Source organism: Abramis brama (assembly GCF_963993115.1).
Source record: "Abramis brama genome assembly, chromosome: 12".
In the NCBI taxonomy this organism is placed as follows: Eukaryota; Metazoa; Chordata; class Actinopteri; order Cypriniformes; family Leuciscidae; genus Abramis; species Abramis brama.
In genome coordinates this window covers 3,146,793-3,162,969 of record NC_139974.1, presented here as the reverse complement: position 1 = coordinate 3,162,969, position 16,177 = coordinate 3,146,793, and the positions used below count along the sequence as shown (strand labels likewise).

Below are 16,177 nucleotides of genomic sequence, written 5' to 3'. Positions count from 1 at the left end.
GCGAGGCAGAGACCGTAGACGTTATCAAGGACGAGGAAAGCAGCGTGCGCAGTCAGCGCGAGCCAGTAACCACCTGCAGAGTGGAGCTACTGCTCAAGCAACACAGCACACGTCCAACGCATGTAGCAGATGTGGCACAACGCATCAACCTCGCAACTGTCCTGCATATAGTAAGGAGTGTCGTCGCTGTAAGAAATTAAACCACTTTGCAGATCAATGTCAAGCCAGAATGCCTAGTTATCGTAGCAGAGGTCGTGGTCGTGGAGCATCAACTGTACACACAGTGGAGTCTGATTTTGAACATTTCTTTATTGACTCAATGACACATGATATCAGCGATTCCTGCTGGTATGAAGAGGTAATGGTTAATGAGGACAAGATTGAAATGAAGCTAGATACAGGAGCAGATACTAACTGTATGCCACTGTCACAGTTTAAACAGCTAACAGGATACACCAGCATCCCTGTTTACAAGTCTACAGCCAGACTGTCAGGATATGGAAAGCACAGCATAGAACATATAGGAAAAGTTAATTTAAAATGTGCGCCGCGCAAGGGTGCTCAAGCAAGCTATGACTTTTTCCTCACTACTGAAGATGGACCAACCATCTTAGGTCGTCAAGCATGCTCTGGTCTACGACTCATTCAAAGAATGGACAACATTGAAAAATTACTAACTCAAGAAGATCTGATTGCACAGTACCCTGATGTGTTTAGTGGTCTAGGAAAATTCACTGAACCATATGACATTAAGTTGAAGCCCAATGTGACGCCAGTAATTCACCCGCCGCGCAGAGTGCCCTTGAGTCTTCATACTCGTCTTAAAGAAAAGCTTGATGATATGGAAGCAGCTGGCGTTATCCGTAAAACATCAAAACCCACAGACTGGGTCAATAGTCTTGTAGTAGTGGAAAAGAAAGATGGCTCACTTCGGTTATGCCTTGACCCTAAAGATCTGAATCGAGCCATTAGAAGAGAACACTTCATGATCCCAACCAGCTCTGATGTGATCAGCCAGATGTCAAGGAAAATAATGTTCACTGTGCTTGATCAGACAAGTTCATACTGGCAAGTTCCACTCACTGAAGCCAGTGCTGACCTGTGCACATTCAATACTCCCTTTGGGAGATATTCCTTTCAGCGGATGCCATTTGGAATATCAAGTGCCAGCGAAGTCCTACAGCGGAGAAACCAGATGGTTTTTGGGGACATCCCAGATGTGCATATTATAGCAGATGATTTGATTGTCGCCTCACTAGATGAGAAACAACATGACAAGACATTACATGAGGTGATGCAGCGAGCTAAATCTATGGGCTGTAAGTTCAACAAAGAAAAGATAAAATTCAAAAGGTCTGAACTCGTGTACATGGGCCATGTGATCAGCAAGGAAGGTCTGAAGCCTGACGAGTCAAAAGTGACAGCCATAACTGACATGCCGGACCCAACATCAAGAGAGGATCTTCTAAGGATCATGGGCATGATCAATTACGTGTCACAGTTTATACCTAATCTGTCCACAACGACAACGCCATTACGGAGCCTACTCAAAAAAGACACAGCATGGACATGGGAACCGCAGCATGCAGCAGCTCTCAAGACATTGAAGACACTTATTAGCAGCAAGCCAGTGCTTAAGTTTTTTGACATAACCAAAGACACTGTGATACAATGTGACACGTCATCGACCGGTTTAGGAGCCTGTTTGCTGCAGGATAATCATCCCATTGCATATGCATCTCGTTCTCTGACCACAGCAGAACAAAATTACTCTCAAATTGAAAAGGAGTTGCTGGCGATCTGTTTTGCAACTGAAAAGTTCAACCAGTACGTGTATGGCAGACCTGTGACAGTACAGTCCGACCACCGACCGCTCGAGATGATCACCAAAAAGCCACTGCACAAGGCTTCACCAAGGCTCCAGCAAATGTTGCTACGCTTGTTAAAATACAACATAGATGTGAAGTTCCACCCTGGAAAACATATGTACATTGCAGATACCTTAAGCCGAGCGTATCAGACCTGCGATGCTCCATCTGACAACATAGAGGACGCACAACAGCTACGGGTACACAGCGTCACTGAAGTACTACCAATGAGTAGCCAAAGAATTGAAAAGATTCAGCAAGCATCAGCGAGTGACCCGACTCTCCAGGCAGTAAGATCAGTGAGTCAGAGAGGTTGGCCGTCTCACAAGGCAAGTGTAACTCCCCTAGCACAACAGTTTTGGCAGGTGAGAGATGAAGTATATAGCGAGCATGGACTTGTTTTTGTAGGAGACAGAGTAGTAATCCCAGAATCTTTGCGACAGGAGATTATTTCTGCCTTACATGACACTCATATAGGCATTGAGAAGTGCAAAAACAGAGCCAGAGCTATCATGTATTGGCCAGGGATGTCTAGGGACATTCAAGATGCAATTGCTCGTTGCAGTGTATGTGCAAAATTTCAAAGAAGCAACACCCAGGAGCCAATGTTGCCACATGAAGTGCCAGACCGTCCATGGGCTAAGCTGGGCTCTGACATATTTACTTTTAATGGAACAGATCACCTACTTGTCGTTGATTACTTCTCCAAGTACCCTGAAGTGATGAGTCTGAGAACCAAGACAGCACAAGAGATCATCAACAAGCTGAAGTCCCTTTTTGCCAGGCATGGAGTGCCGGACACATTGGTGAGTGACAATATGCCATATGCCAGTCATGCTTTTCGTCAGTTTGCCGCAGATTGGAACTTTAACCTGGTGACGTCTAGTCCCACATATCCGAAGTCCAATGGACAAAGTGAGAGGTTTGTGCAAACAATAAAACAGCTAATGAGAAAAGCAGCAGAGGATGGCAAGGACATCTACAAGTGCCTGCTTGATTTCCGAGACAGCCCTATCAGCGGACTCCAAGTCACTCCAGCACAATTGCTTATGGGTCGCCATCTCAAGTCTATCTTGCCTGTAACTTCGCGTAAACTGATGCCTCAAGCCACAGTACAGGGTAGAGATGAGTTGGTGGCTCGACAACAACAGATGGCACGCTACTATAACCGGGGAAAAAGAGACCTGCCTTCCCTCCAACCTGGTGAAAGCTGCCGTATTAGACAAGGCCGCGTATGGAACCGAGCAGTTGTGGTACAGCCTCATACCACCCCTCGATCATACTCTGTCATGACAGAAAATGGAGCCACTTACCGTCGCAACAGAATTCACTTGTCTGTGGATCCTGACAAATCAGCATTTCAAGTGACACCGGACATTGTGGACTCAGACTGTACACCTATGGTGCTGAAGGAGACACATCCGTCCCCTATAAATGTTGAGTTCACTAAGCCATCATCACAGCTGCCAGGGTCCGTCTGTGAGCGCCCAGCCAGGGCAAGATGTTTGCCAAAGAGATTTGATGACTATGTTATGTACAAGTAAAGTTTAAATGTTGTACATGTGTTAGTAGCTATACGTTCAAGTCTTTGCACTGTGATTAATACTCAAGTTAGTGGCTTTAGACCAGTTAAGCTACCTTTATACCTAACTGTTGACTGAAAAGATATTGACTTCACGTAAGATCTGAGGTTAGGATTTTGCTAAGAGATATTTTGGTTCATTACAGTATGTTTATTGAACAGGTTTGATGAATAAGATGCACTATGCGTTAATACTGTAAGTACAGTCAGAATGCAATTGCAAATAAGCGTATGCAAGTTAGTAATGTTGACAAATAGTACTAGCTGTGAAATATGTTGAAAACGTTATAAGTTGTGTGATGTCTTTAAAAGGGGAAATGTCACATGTTAATCTAAACAATACCGTTGCTATGTATACTTGACCTGTAGTGCTGAACCGGAAATAAAGTAATTGAGTTCCTCCCCAGTGCTATGACTGTTGTGTATATGACAATTTTCAATTTTATTTGACAAGAGGCAGCTGTCAGAGAGCAACGGGCGAGCAACACTCTGAAAACCTTCAAATTTCTACTTCGATCTTGTAAGTATGCGTGTTATTTTTGTTATGTTCATTGTTTAAATTAGTTAGTTGTTATAATGTGTAGAAACCGTGACATTTTAACATTACCATTGCAGAGTACTATTTTTCTCCAACAAGTTAACGTTACCTGCACGTGTTATTGCAACTGTGTGCCCTTAATCTAAAATGTATCTAAATTCAAGGTGGTATGCATGAAACTATGAATATTATCATTACTAATTTTTATTATTATTAAAGATACCAATATATTTTTGTTTTTAGATTAGAGTAAGAAATAATAGTTTTTGATTTAATGCAAATTTTCAAAGTACTTTACATAAAACTTAACAGCAACATAGTGCAACATGAAAAGAAATTATAAAAGAATATTTTTTTCCTTTCCAATTAATAAAAGGTAGTGGCAAACAGTAAAGTCTTTAAACTTGATTTAAAAGAATTAAAATATGCAGCATACATTCAGCTTTCAGTGAATTTGTTTCAGATATGGTGCATAAAAACTGAATGCTGCTTCTCCATGTTTTGTTTTGATTTATAATTTTGACTTATAAATTTGATATAAAAGTAGCTGGCTACTGTCCCAGATGACCTGAGAGGTCTGCTCTGGATGGTTCATAATGCATCAGAAGATTAGAAATTTACTTTGGCCTTAAAATGTTAATTAATTTAATAACCAGCTGTAGTATTTTGATATGAATTCTTTGACAGACAGATAGCCAGTGTAAAAACCTCACAACTGGAGTGATGTAATCCACTTTATTTGATTTAAAGACACTGTTTATTGCAAATTATCCAGCAATCAGTCAACAAAGTACAGCAATTGAATATACAGAACACTTGTCACTGACTACCATTAAATGTCTTGTTACCAACGTTCTTCAAAATATATATTTTTTGTGTGTGTTCAACAGAAGAAAGCCATACAGGTTTGGAACCAAGTGAAAGTGAGTAAATGCTTACATGATTTTTTTTTTAAGTGAACTACCCCTATAAGTATCTTTTTATGTTCATTAGAGTTATATGAGTAAGTGATAAAGAATGATTTATATGGATAGTTCACTTTGAAATGAAATTTTGGCATGTTTTAGCTTACCTTAAGGGAATCCAAGATGTAGGTGTCTTTGTTTCTGAAGTAGTTTCAATTTTGATATTTTTAAGTCAAACTGTTCTTGTCAGTCAGTCATATAATGCAGGTCTATATGGTCACTACCTGAAAGAGCACGATTGTTGTCACGATTTGTTATGATTTCTCTTACATTATGAGCGTGCTTTTTGACGTGCCTACATTTGTAATTAAAAAATTTTGGTCAGCAGTAAAAATGATCTAACGAACAGTTCTGTTTAAAAATCCGTACTGAAATCGAACCGAAAGCCTCGTACAGAATGGTTCAATACGTGTATCGTTACACCCCGAAAATATATGTGTGTATGTATATATATATATATATATATATATATATATATATATATATATATATATATATATATGTATGTATATGTGTGTGTGTGTGTGTGTGTGTGTGTATATATAATTAGTGCATCACCTTTATGCAGGCAAAAATTTTCAATTATTGATATTAATTTATTAATAATATTGATATAAATTATTGTCTATATTGATCTAAATTATATAGTCTCAATCTACACTGTAAAAATTAAAGGTGCCTGGAGGAACCTTTTGGGGTTCTTCAGTTTGCCACACCGGCGGAACCGTCTGTAGATCCTCTAGGCACCCTTTAAAAAGGGCCGGTTCTCTGAGGAACCACACAAGTTTCCTGAGGAACTCTTATATGAAGCACTGTGTGGAACCACTGTGGGTGCCTCCAGGAACCCAATTTCTATATATATTTTTTTAATTTGTATTAAATTAATTTCATGTTGTTGCTACGGTTACCATAAACTTATATTATAATAAACAAACTGAACCAAATACAAAATAAGAATTGTTTATTACATATTTTAGATCCATTTTAATACATACACTTCAATGCACTTGGGGAAAAAAGCTAATAGATTAATATCAATGAATACACACAAAAAAAATTGTATAATACATAAGTAACATGAATAATCAACCATGTGTATACAATAGGCTACACAAGAAAAGACATCTCAACAAAATGCATAGAAAACACATGTTCCATGTAATAAATCAATGTAAAAAATTAAAATTGACTAATTAAAAATGTCCATCTTCACTTAATTTTAAAACGTGTTTCAGTTCGCTTAAGTCTGACGCTACTGTTTCCAAGTCCAAAAGCTCTCTCAGATGCCCAAAACAAATAACAGTGCTAATATGCACTCATTGTTCTGTAATATTCCTGAAAATTATGATCCTAACCTTTATCTCTATTCCGAAATCTCAGATGGTTTAGTTATTCAGCTATTTTGAATCATAAAATGTTGAAGTCTGGGATGCCGTGAGACTGTAATGTACATTATGGCTTTTGAAAAGCTTAAATGTGTGACTTGAATCAACAGTTCCCATAAATGGTTGTTGAGTATTCTCAATATCTAGAAACAAGATGAAGGAAGTAGAAGTAGAGGCTTCGACCCGGAAACAGTATTCCTTATGTCACAACAAGCAGAAAACATTTTCCATTTGAACAGAGTTAAGGTGCAGTAAAATTATCTGTTGTTCTGTGAATGTTCACTGGTGAATTCAGTCATTTCAATAAGAATCCACACGATCAGCAATTTTGTGTGGTGCTTCATACATTACATTGCTACACTGCTGACAATGGTCAATGGTGAATGAAATTCACGAAATTCACAAATGTGACGCACCTTTACTCACTGCAACATAAAATGCAATCAATGATAAAATCTTCACAAGGGACATGTGAGGTACTTAAAGAGTTAGAAAAGTGAAAAGGTGCATCAGCTTCATTTTCTGTTTGTTTTTCCTCTTTTCTGGTGGATGGTCCAGGCACTTCAGTGATGTTCAGGTCTACAGGAGGATTTTTATTCTTGTTCAAACTTCAAACTTGTATTTCATTTCACCGAGATCCCTGCAAAGTACAAAATTTACTGTTAGTAAGGTTATTAAAGTGATAGTTGTGAAATTGAAATAATTTCCTCAGCCTTGTGACGTTCCAAACCTGTTTGACTTTCTGTCTCTGAACCCAAAAGCAGATCTCAGGCATAATGCAACCCCTGTCACCATTCACTTTCACTGCATGAAACACAGGCAGAAAAAAAAATTGTGTAAATCATTCATGAAACCATTCTTATGCACACTTGTGTAGTTCAATTCAATGCAACAATTTATGTAAAAATGGTTAAGCTCCAAAAATGTCCCAGAAAAGATCCTAAAAATAATCAATGAATTCACAACTCATGTGTTATGGGTTGTGTTGTAAGTCTTCTGAAGCCATTTTTAATAGCTTTTTCCTTTTTTTGTCGAAAAAGACCAAACTTGAAGTTATAATTCAGGGTTCAAATGTCTTATATTCAAATGCATATGATTAAGGTATAGCCTATAAAAAATGCATAGCATTATTGGCTCCAAACCTGTGATATTACATGAATGTAACATGAATGAGATTTGAGAGCATGAGGGAAGAAGATTTTCAGAGAATAACTGATTAAAAAACAAGTACACAGTCAAACAATACAATTTGCACACAGAGTTCATAGTAATAAAGTACTTGCATGTGGTGCAGGTACTTACTGTAATTCAATGTTGCCACTGAAACATTGTACTGGTTGTTCTGAGGAAACAAAATAACAAAGCTGATTATTCACAACATAATATTTATTGACCACTAAATGGATTCAAAATGGTATTTGAGAGAATGAGGGCACCTGTAGTAAGTAAAGTTAGGCTAAACAAAAACAGAACAAACTATATTAACCTGCTTTTGTTATTCATAACAAACGCCACCCAGGTGAAAAAGACGTAGTATTAAATGTATTAAAAATATACTTGAAATACAAATAGTATGTTTATAATACATTTGTATTGCCAACATGCTTATTTGAAGTGCATTAAAAATATATTGAATTGCATTTTAATATATTTCTAAAAAGTATACTAGAAGTATATTGGTAATAAATATATGCTTAATAATACTTTTAAGAAATATGCTAAATACCAGCATAATTTTAATATATTTTTAATAAACGCACTAGAAGTACATTGGTAATAAATATATGCTTAATTATACTTTTAAGAAATATGCTAAACACAAGCATACTTTTAATATATTTCTAAAAAGTGCACAATAAGTACATTGGTAATAAATGTATGCTTAATTATACTTTTACAAAATATGCAAAACACAAGCATACTTTTAATATATTTCTAACAAATGCACTAGAAGTACATTGGTAATAAATATATGCTTAATTATACTTTTAAGAAATATGCTAATCACAATATTTGTGTGAAGTTTTAGTGTATTTAAAGAAAACATACTTATGTTGCTCTTAAAGGACATTTTATGTGTAACTTGTGTAAGAACATAGCAAAATGATTAAGCTTTTAGTGTGTTTAAAGTACTTTAAACACTTAGGCCTAGTGCAATATATTTGTAATATTTATGTATTTATCATTTTAATATTATATATATATATATATATATATATATATATATATATATATATATATATATATATATATATAAATATTTTTTTTTTTTGTATAAAGTACCAACTTTTAATGTATTATAAACTTTTGTCAAGTTTATTAAGCATTGCAATAAGCACTTAAAATTAATGTTGTTCACTTTTACTTGTAAAGGGCTAGGCTGTTGTCCATTACATGATATGTTTTTACTACTGAAATTCCCACAAGGATATCAACATCATATTATTTTAATTGCATATAGAGATACATTTTCCAAAGATGTTTAAATGTTGTCCAAAAAAATATGTTGTAGGTAGTGATGGGCGGATCGATCCTGAAGTATCGATACTTCGATACTGACGTGGTATCAAAAAGGATCGATCCTCACATAAAAATATCGATCCAAATGGGTGTTTTTTTTACCAGTCATTTTTTATTAATTTAGCACGCAATTCAGTGCGTAAAATAAGCTTCTAAGTGGAAAAATAAGCGAATGTTAGTGGATAATTGTGTAGGATAGAACTTGTTCTCCTAGTCATCTGGATACAAGACAAAACCAATCAATCACAGAGAGCGTTCGATGCTGGTGCTTCACTGAGCTCACAGGCCCAGTGCGTTTGGGAAACGAAGCCTTGCTTAGATGACAGAGAAACAATCGGGAGTTATTTCGCAATAAACAAACCAAAAGTGTTCATAACGGTTCAAAATGCTGACATCAGTAAGTTTTTTTTTTAAATGAAATTAATATTTTTATTCAACAAGGATCGATGCATTAAATTGATCAAAAGTGACAGTCAAGGGTTTTACACTGTTAAAAAAATCTACTTCATATAATTTGTTCTTTCAACTTTGTTCATCAAATAATTCTGCATAAAATGTATCATGGTTTCCACAAAAATATGAAACTGTTTTCAACATTGATAATAATAAGAAATGTTTCCTGAGCAGCAAATCAGCATATTAAAATGAATTATCATCATGACTGGAGTAATGATGCCGAAAATTCAGCTTTGATCACATGAATAAATTACAGTTTACTATGGCATAGAAAACAGATAGCCTATGTTAAATTGTAATATTACAGTTTTTACTGTATTTTTGATCAAATAAATGCAGAAGAGAATTAAAAATCTTACAGACCCCAAATGTTTGAACAGTATAGTACTTGTAGGCTAGTACTGTAATTAGGGTCGTTTTGTAAAAGTCACTGACTAATTACAGGCGAGTTGAGAGCACAAATCACAAAATATTTAGGCCTAGTAGTCATGAAAACGTATTCAGATTTATCATATTAATGATGCATTCACCTCATAAATCATGACACACTGCTCTAGCACAGGAAAGTGCATACAAGTTAAAGTGCATGCTTTTAAAATGAAAAAGTATTGGTATCGGTATCGGTATCGGCGATACTGGCCCTGTATTTACTTGGTATCGGATCGGTACCGAAATTTGCAGTATCGCCCATCACTAGTTGTAGGCTACTTGTTTACATTTGAAAAATACGAATAACACACGTGACTAATCCTGATTGGTTCCAGAGCTGTTGAACGGCTGTGATTGGTTCTTGCTGTGCGTATGTTCCTTGAATGTGATTAGAGAAGTCTAAATTTAAACTGGAGCGATCGTGTTTCTTCTTTAGAGGACTTGGAGGAAACCACGCGATTCATATGGATTAGGTGATGTTTTTTTTGCGATTTACTTTCTTAAATGTTTTACAACTGCTTAAGGTTGAGAGATCATGACAGCATATATTTTTTATCTAATGTTAATAGAAAACGTAACCCCCCCCATCTTCAAGTTTGCAAGACGTGTGACATTTGGAACCTCATTATTGTTGTGATTCTAGGTTTGTATTACATTTACGTTGTCTTTGCCAGTCGTATTTTTACTCAGTGTAACAGCACGTCTTTTTCAGTTCAGCTATATTCGAAGTCGAATCAGACTCGAAGAGATGAATACTGCTATCAGAAGTTACTAGCAAGTTTTAGTTGCTGTTTAAATAAATAAAAAGCTCACTGTTTTTTTTTTTTTGTTTTGTTTTTTTTTCTTAGTTGGATAATTCTCATGCATTTGCTAATATGACGTGTACGTGTGACGTTAACCGCTGTAACATGATGCTGACACTGATTTCTAGCAACTTCAGCACTGTGTATATAGTCAAGTCTTTGATAAATGTGTTTAAAATCTATGTGGAGAGATTTGTCTCTGTCTTAAAACAACTATAAAACATTGTCCAATGCATCTGCAAAAAACAGAATTAGTTATTATAACATGTACAACATGACATTAATTTTGTTTGTATTTGCAAAATGAAGCTGTATTTATTTCTGATTACCTGAAAATTGTGGCTTTATTGTTATTTTGTAAATGATCTTTGAAAAGTAAAAAAAAAAAAACTGACCAGCCAATTATGGAAGTGTGTGATTGGTGTTTATATTTGTTCAAGCTTGACAACCTTATTGCCTTTTTAATAACTTTCTATGGCTGCGTTTACACTTTTTGACATTAATATGCGACCTGTATCCAGAAGTTGTCCACTTACACATTTAAAAGGCAAGTGTAAACGCGCTTCTTTATTTGCAATGAATTTCCAATCAGTACACACTTCCATAATTGGCTTGTCAGTTTTTTGCAAACTTTTCGAAAAAAAGATTGTTTACAAAATCTTATTATAGATTAGGCTAAAGATGATTGATTTATTATAATGATAGAATGATGATAGATGATACTCTATTATTAATAGAGTTAAAGATGTTTAATTTGTATCATCTTTTCTTCTAATCTGGTGTCCTGCTTCAGACCTAATTTAAATTTATGCAGGAAACAGAAATCCGATCAGTTATCCAGATAACTGCTACTTAATGTGAACAAATGTAAACGCGCCATGCCTGACTGATATATAAATATGTATATATGTATGTAAATCTCTCTCTTTTTTATATTAATATTTGTTGTTTTCCAGACCAGCTGCTATAGAAGAAAAACTGAAATCTGAGTGCAGTGACAAGCAAAGAGTAGAGTAGTAAGTATGGTTTAATCTCATATCACCTCTGTTATAGAGATTTTTGAATCAGGCTTGTTGAAAGGCTATTCGGTCAGTCTTGGTAGGCAAATGTTAGCAAAACGTCCATTTCAGGCTGTATCACGCATCTTTTTTTTAAATTATATTATTTAATTTGCCAATATTTACTGAAATTTATTTCAATGCTTTACAGACTTGAGTGTGTTTTTTTTTTTTTTTTGACGGAATTGCTCAAATAAACACTATTTTTTTTATTTCAAAACCCCCCAACCACTGCACCACCGCCGGTAGTTGGTCCATTACCACCTTTTTGACAGTGGTAAAAAAAACCTCCCACCGTCACAGCCCTATAACCCGAAAGTAAAACAGATAATTTTATAATTAAATATTGCAATACTTTGCGCTACTGTATCGATATAATTGCGTGCGAAAAATATCACGATACTGAACCGAATTTTTTTTTTTTTTTTTTACCACTAATTTTCAGCCCTTGAAATTACTTCACTTTTACAGCCTGAAAATTATCTGAGAAGCAATATTTGGACATTAATATAATGAAAATGTTGATGTACTTTAATGCATTCATAATACATTTAACAGTACGTCTTTTTCACCTTGTATGTACAACAGAGGGAAATGTCAAAACATCATACTGTGTTGTAATAAAAATCGTCTAGGTTACGACCTCTGTTCCCTGAGAACAGGGAATGAGACACTGCATCGATGACGCTATGGGGAACACCCTCCATGTGAACCGGTGTTTGAAAAGCTGTACAATCACGGCAATAGAATTTGACTTGCGACAGCCTGTGACACTCCTAGTGTGACTCAGAAGTATTAAAGAGGCGCCTAGAGAACATCGTTCCCCAGTAGCATCATCGAAGCAGTGCAAGTTCCCTTTTGAAAGGGAAAAGTTACTTTTTTAACAGAGGTTAATTTTGCTTTAATATAAAAATAAACTCCTCTTTTTCCCCTTTCACAGACACTGTGATCAAACAATTTCCAACACGTCTGAGGTGCGAGCACTGATTCGAAGGAAATGCAACGAGGCAAACTCAAAGACCAATCACTCCAATTCACTTGAAGGATGAAGATGGTTTGAGTTGTAACAGAACTGTATCTCTTTGCAGCTATTAATGACAGCACTTTATTGACTGTAGTTAGATTTATTGACTCAAGTTAGTTTTTTTTGTTGTTGTTTATAATACCTCTGCAGATCACTGTATTTTATGTTAATGTATTTTTTTTTGTACAGTTTACATATGCTGCTGTACTGATGTACACTGGGTGTAGTACGTTAAGGTTTACTAGCTTTCAAAGTGTGTGTGTTTTATACAAATATTTTTTACTGTGTTTTACGGAATGATAATTTTTCACTGTATTTGTAATACATTAAAATATATTATTTTCATACTGAATGGTTTTATAAAAATGTATTTTTATTATACTAATAGTGGCTCTTATAGTGTTTTTCTAATACATTATTAATAAGCTGATACTATATTTAAAATATACTGGGAACACATTAATGTGAAGCTAAAAATATACTTAAGCTGTAGTTCTAAAACATATTTAAAGTGTATTAAAAATACAATTTAAAGAAGTGCTATTAAATTACACTAAATGTACTTAAAATAGGTCCATTTTAACACAATTAAGTATATTAAAATATATTATTACCTTAAAATTGAACTTAAATACATATTAAAGTACATTTAGTATACTTTAAGATGTCTAAAAATAACACAATTAAATATATAATTAATACAGTACACTTAAAATACATTAAGTATATCAAAATAAGCACAATTTAAATATATTTCCTTTTCACCTGGGTTCATTAGATCAACATAGTTAGCATCGCGGCTAAAACCTTAATACCAGATACTGTACAATAAACGAGTGGTAAACACTGTAAAAACGTAGTAATGTATAATAAATTTAGTTTATATATGTGTGTGTTTTAATATATAGTGAGTATTTATATTTCTTTGGCGAGTTTACAAACCTTGTAACGGAGAGCCGAACAAACGGCGGAAGATGCGGCAGGCTTTGATGAGGAGAGCCGTTACTTTCAAACTCGATGGCGATCAGCTGAGCTTTGTTGCGCGCGAGCAGCGCGAGCATCACTAAAGTGACGACAGCAGAGGAATAGCAGCAGTTTCGTGACTGAATAAAACCTTTATCCTCCTGGTTCTTCTTCTTCAAATAATAATTTATGAAGAAGTAAAAAATATTATTTTATTACTATTATTTATTCAATAAATAATACCCAGGTGAAAAAGACATAGGCTACTGTTAAATGTATTAATATGCATTAAAGTAGGTTATATTTGTATTGAAGGCCTACTAAAAACACACTCAAGTACATTTTTAATTGTAGCCTACATATTTTTCACCTGGGTATGTATACTGAATCAAACTTAAGTAATAATAGGATAATAATAATATCATTCTGGCCTCACTGAACCATTGGGTTCCTCCAGATGCTGGCTTTAACATAAGAGATCCTCCAGGAACCACTTATATGTTAAAAGATCTTCCAATAACCCTTTTATCACATTCAAGTTCCTCTATTTTCCCCCAAAGCACTTCGAGGTCTCATAGTAATGAAAAGGTGACTCCAGAACCTCGGAAAACTAAATACAAAGTGCTTAAAGGATCCCATAAGTTCCAGCAAGAACCTCAAATATTGTCAATGCTCCTCCAGTAACCCTACTATAGGAGAAAGAGCTTTGAGGCACTTAAATTACATTTTTAAGTTCCTTGAGTATCCAACAGGATATTTGAGGCTCCTTTAGTTTTTACAGTGTATATTCCGTTAACTCTATATTGGCCAGCTCTAGTGTGCATCCTAGCAAAAGTGAATGACTGTAATTAGTTCAACATGATTGTCATCAATGCTTTTCTTGAGCAATAATTTTTTTCTTTTTCTCATTTGGCAGACGCAGTGATGACCAACTTTCCTTCGGCGACTAAATGGGAAATAAAAGATGCAATTTCTGGTCATTTTAAACAAGCACCAGGGAGAGCAGGGGGTGGTGGTTATGGATATAAAGCTAACAATTAATTCTTAAAAATTTTAGTATCTTAAGTTGTTTTACATATTTTTTTATGTTTGAATGTTGTCTAAGTTGTTAATATAATTGTTCTAAATAAATCCCTTTATAATCAATTAGTTTGGATGGATTTTCATTTATGAGAACCTGTTATATTTGAGTGAAAAGAATCCTTATGCCTCATTTTGTTGTCTATTACATGTATATGTAGTGTAATTGATGACTAGTCTATTCTTGGGCTATGGTTAGACGTCTATTAGATTTTCACTGACAGCCCAAAATCAGCCTTGTTTTAGCCTAGACCCATATTGCCTGTCTATTAGACGTATATATGTCTATTAGTCGTTTAATAGCTGTCTAATTGATGACTGGTCTATTTTTGGGCTATGGTTAGACGTCTATTAGACATATAAATATAGTCATTCAATAGCTGTCTAATCGTCTATTCTTGGGCTATGGTTAGACGTCTATTTGACATATATATGTAGTCATTCAATAGCTGTCTATTCTTGGGCTATGTTTAGACGTCTATTAGATTTTCACTGACAGCCCAAAATTAGCCTTGTTTTAGCCTAGACGTCTGGGCTGTGTTTTGACGGCTATTAGACGTCTATTAGACGCAAAATTGCTTGCTGGGTATATATATTTTTTTTTTAAACAATAAAAAAAAAAAAAAAAAAAAGTTGGTATTATTAGAATTATTGTTAAATTTAATTTATTGCCACACTTTAATATGTAAATTATATCATCAGAAAACTAAACACATTCAGCGTTGTCAGATGGTCCTCACTGCAGAACACGAAATCCAGGGGGAGGAGTTGGATCCAGATCCAACTCCTCCCACCTTACATATACCTAAACCTACCAATCGCCACCCCCTGATCTGGATCCAACTCCGCCCCCTGGATCTCGTGTACTGCAGTGAGGTGCTACTGGTTGTCAGGCTTTTATTTGTGCTTAATGGATAAAAACAACGGAGTTTGTGGCTGTAATTGTACCTGCCACAAGATGGCGCTAGAGATTAGACAAGATTAGACATTCCTGATGCTTCAAGTCTTTCCTCCAAACAATCAGAGAAAAGCTTCAAAGATTTAAGAGGCTTCATTTCTCCATAGTGTAAAGTGAGCAAAAAAACTAAACGTAACCCACAAATGAAGCACTTCCTGAAATTGAAATTTATATCAAAGATCAATCATTCATCTAATATATCAAGTAGGCCTTTCCTTTTCAACAACACCCATAAACCAGTTCATCCATTTCAGTTTCAAGTATTTTTAATAACACATTTGTATGGTAAAAACAAACTTTTTGAATGGCATATATGAGCCATAAAAGCCTGATGTGTGTTTTTTGTAAACACACACACACACACACATACATCAGGCTTTTATGGCTCAGGAGGAGGAGGAGGACTGAGGACTCGTACGCAGCGTGACAGTGACAAGAGAAAGCTGATGACAGCGGGAAGAGTTTATGTGAAACAGAGAAAGCTGATGCAGCGGAAAGAGCTTGTGTGAACTGTCACTTAATTTTCTTTAATTTTTTTTACAAATTTT

General features: G+C 35.2%; 1 protein-coding gene and 1 long non-coding RNA gene across 2 annotated transcripts in view; one reads left to right on the top strand and one right to left on the bottom strand.

Moving 5' to 3' along the window:
• The window catches only part of LOC311093928 (uncharacterized protein), a 773,523-nt gene that overhangs the window by 140,115 nt on the left and 617,231 nt on the right, over nucleotides 1-16,177 (bottom strand). The window lies entirely within an intron of this gene.
• Nucleotides 3,904-14,724, top strand: LOC311094038. Its single transcript, XR_014608540.1, has 3 exons — nucleotides 3,904-3,970; nucleotides 4,879-4,911; nucleotides 14,508-14,724. It is a non-coding gene; the product is annotated as an uncharacterized lncRNA (long non-coding RNA).